Source organism: Triticum aestivum, unplaced genomic scaffold, assembly GCF_018294505.1.
Source record: "Triticum aestivum cultivar Chinese Spring unplaced genomic scaffold, IWGSC CS RefSeq v2.1 scaffold32809, whole genome shotgun sequence".
In the NCBI taxonomy this organism is placed as follows: Eukaryota; Viridiplantae; Streptophyta; class Magnoliopsida; order Poales; family Poaceae; genus Triticum; species Triticum aestivum.
The window spans coordinates 6,670-9,935 of record NW_025232301.1 but is presented as its reverse complement, the minus strand read 5'-3'; the positions used below and the strand labels follow the sequence as shown (position 1 = coordinate 9,935).

Below are 3,266 nucleotides of genomic sequence, written 5' to 3'. Positions count from 1 at the left end.
GGAGAGATTGGAAAGGCTGCTGCTGCTCCTGGACGATGCTGCTGCTGCCGCCGCTGCCTCTCGTCGATTCGGGCATGGTAAAGACCACTCGGTTGCACTACTCCATGTGTAGATGACTGAACTTGGGTGTGAAATTTTGATGCCTCTGAATTCAGTAAACTTAGTACTCACAGGAGTACACTTTCAGTACTGTAGGAGTACATTCAGCCTAGAGTATTGTACTGCATGAGTACTTTCAGTACTGTAGTACTTGTATTGTTTCTTAGAGTATTTTCTTGGAGTAAATGTAGTAGTTTAACTGAAATCAACATTTCTGAAAATCATGTTTATCAATGGGTTGCATGTACTATAAATCAACATCTCTGAAATCATGTTTATCATGTTGTAGTATTCTTTTTATCAGGATTTTAGTACTCTTGCTTGGCTCAAACCAAACTGATTCTGCTGTAGTACTCATGTTGCAGTATTCTTTTTATCATGCCCGGAGTACTTTGATGGATCTACTGGGCAGGCACCAAACTGATTTTTAGAGTATACTCCATGTTTCTCCATTTCAGAGCACATTCTTGGAGTGGATTTGCATTTCAGAAAGTTTACAAGTGGGAGTACATGAAGTACTACAGTTTAAATAGAGGAGAAGATGGTGCCTGCTCCATGATGATGCCGCCATCAGCTACGAATTCCTCGAACATGGCGAGTACTCCAATGCTTGTATTCCTATCAATGTTTACTGCTGTAATCATGGAGTAGTTAGCTGATGTAATCATGGCCGGAGAAATGCACCATTAGTTTGTAAGAAATAATGTCAGTATGAAACCTCTCGATAGTAACTGTTTTTTCTGTGACGAACAGTACAAGGTTTCAACTTTATTTGCCCCATTCCATGTTTTAAAATCTTTACCAAATCATATGAAGCATGATATAACAATGTTCAAGCTGATTCGGTGAATCTGTAGTCTATACTCTACATATTACACCTCACTGTGTGTTCCCCAAATATTCAGCATTGCAAAACAAAGAAATATTAAATACAAGCTTCACTATTGATGATAGTGTGAAACAGTATACCATATTTATTTTTCCTGGGAGCATAATGGACTAACTTGTCAATGTAACCTCGGTTGTATACTACATCTACATCCCTGTCGATGAACATGTGCACTATTGAACTACCTACGCATCTACATCTCTATGAAGATACATATACAACTGCATCTTGGTTCTTGGATGAACACTATTTTCAGTTTACTCGCATGAGCCATTCAAGGAAAGTAGTCTCTCTGTTCTAGTGTACCTAGATGTACGATGAAACGGACTTGTGAACCAAAGCAATTTGAGTTGACGGACGGACAGAGGAAGCGGGGCAAAGATGATTTATTTATGGCCGATGATGAATTGCTACAAATACATATACTCCGATCACTCCTACCTTCCATGCATGTCAGCATCCGGTGCTACCGCTTGATTCCCTGAAGATTGAAGAACCACCCCCTGCCCTAACAAATCATTTCATATAAATTAAACTACTGTACCTAGCAATGTAAAAATACAAAAAGGATAAAATCACTAACCTATATAGAAAAAATGGCACACTTCCGACCGTCCTTCTGTTTTGGCTTCAATTTGCCTCGCCTTGCATGTCACTGCATCCTTAAGAAAAAAATGCATTGATAATTATAATTAAGAACTTCGCCTACAACAAAACAGAACCAGGAGAAACTCATCGATGTCATTGTCTTCAAGGCCCTCATTGTCCTCTGATAATATAGTTTGAGAGAAGTCCATATTACCCCCTCAAACTTGTCTTAGGCTTCACTTTACAAACCTCAACATTGTGTTCGTTCAAGTTTCATCCTTCAACTTCATAAACCATTCATAATTATAAGGGGTCTGCTTCAGTATAGCCACCTTAAGCGGGTCAATGGTGGAGATGAAAACTTACCCCTAAGGCCTTGTACAATGGGAGGTGCTTAGATAGATGTTTAGAAAAATAAACCGGATTTTTCTGAAGCACCGGTGCCTATTTCTACAGAAGAGACGATTAGTTAAGCGTCTATCCTGTACAAGTAAGCACCGGTGCTTAAAAAAGCCTGGTTTATTTCTCTAAGCACCTCCTCTAAGCATCTCCCATTGTACAAGGCCTAAGGCACATAGGACATGACGGTCAATTTAAGTACTAACCACTTTATTAATCGGTGTATGTATGGCTCACATCGACATTGTTTTTTAACTTAAACATAACATAGACTTAGGTACTTATTGTCAAAAAATCTAATTTATGACCTGTAGGAATTTAGTATTACATATGAATTTAGTACTCCCACTGATCCACTTTATAATGCGCCTTTGTGTGTAGCGTTTATACCAATGCGTGAGCTGGCATTCACATTTGGACAGGAATTGCCCTCCAGCTGCTCGCTCTGTCACAGCACGTGGGTGTCTGCTGCTGCGTTCCTGTGAAAAGTCCAGGGCTACTTTAGTCCAAAGCAGCTTATGCGCACTACATTTCGGAATCTAGGCAAAAAACTATGTGCATTAGAATATGGAACGGAGGGAGTATTACCATGTAGTAGTTCGGCAAGAAAATTTGCAGGAATCAGTTTAGGCAGAAGAATTGCTAGTTTCTACAAATTCAATCCTCAAGGACATTTACAAACCAAAGTGATTTCGTTAAAGCTTTTCTTACACGACATCCTTAGGCATGTATGTGCTTGGAATAGGCAAGTGCAGTCTATTGACCAGGTCACCAGGAATACTTCATCGAAAGCAAGCTAGGCAGAAGAAGAAGCAGTTGGTTGTGCCAGAATAAATAATTTACAACTCCAATTTTGTATCAGAAGTTTAAGAGGAATAATAAAATTTATGAGATTTTAGAGAATTTAAACATCAACAGTGATTTGTTCTTGTTTGAATACCAAGAAAAGAAAAGACAGTTACATGTACTACTAATCCTTCCTTTAAACTAAGGGAAAACAGCTTAGAGCATACCTTGTCTATCCATGCATTTATTTCTTTAGTGAACAGAAGCAGATCTGTTCGAATTCAAAATCATAAGCAACACGGCTCGGTGAAACAAAATATACACCATGAATGTTGAAAGGCTTGTTTGCTTGTCCTATCCTAATGCTCTTTCCATAGGACAATATAAATAAGAATCAAATCATAACCAGGGATCAGAAATTAAAGAATGCCACCAGTCTGACAAATGGAATCTGCAAATTAAACAACTTGGCTTCCCATCTCAATACATAGTTCAACTATGCACA

General features: G+C 38.7%; 1 long non-coding RNA gene across 3 annotated transcripts; it reads right to left on the bottom strand.

Moving 5' to 3' along the window:
• Positions 1 to 551: 551 nt before the first annotated feature.
• Positions 552 to 1,661, bottom strand: LOC123175926 (uncharacterized). 3 transcript variants are annotated; one of them, XR_006488243.1, is made up of 3 exons: positions 1,572 to 1,661; positions 1,430 to 1,496; positions 552 to 733 (listed from the first exon to the last, which is right to left on the bottom strand). It is a non-coding gene; the product is annotated as an uncharacterized lncRNA (long non-coding RNA). The 3 variants fall into 3 exon arrangements; XR_006488242.1 differs by having other exon boundaries at positions 552 to 730; XR_006488244.1 differs by having other exon boundaries at positions 1,430 to 1,491; positions 1,572 to 1,660.
• Positions 1,662 to 3,266: the final 1,605 nt, after the last annotated feature.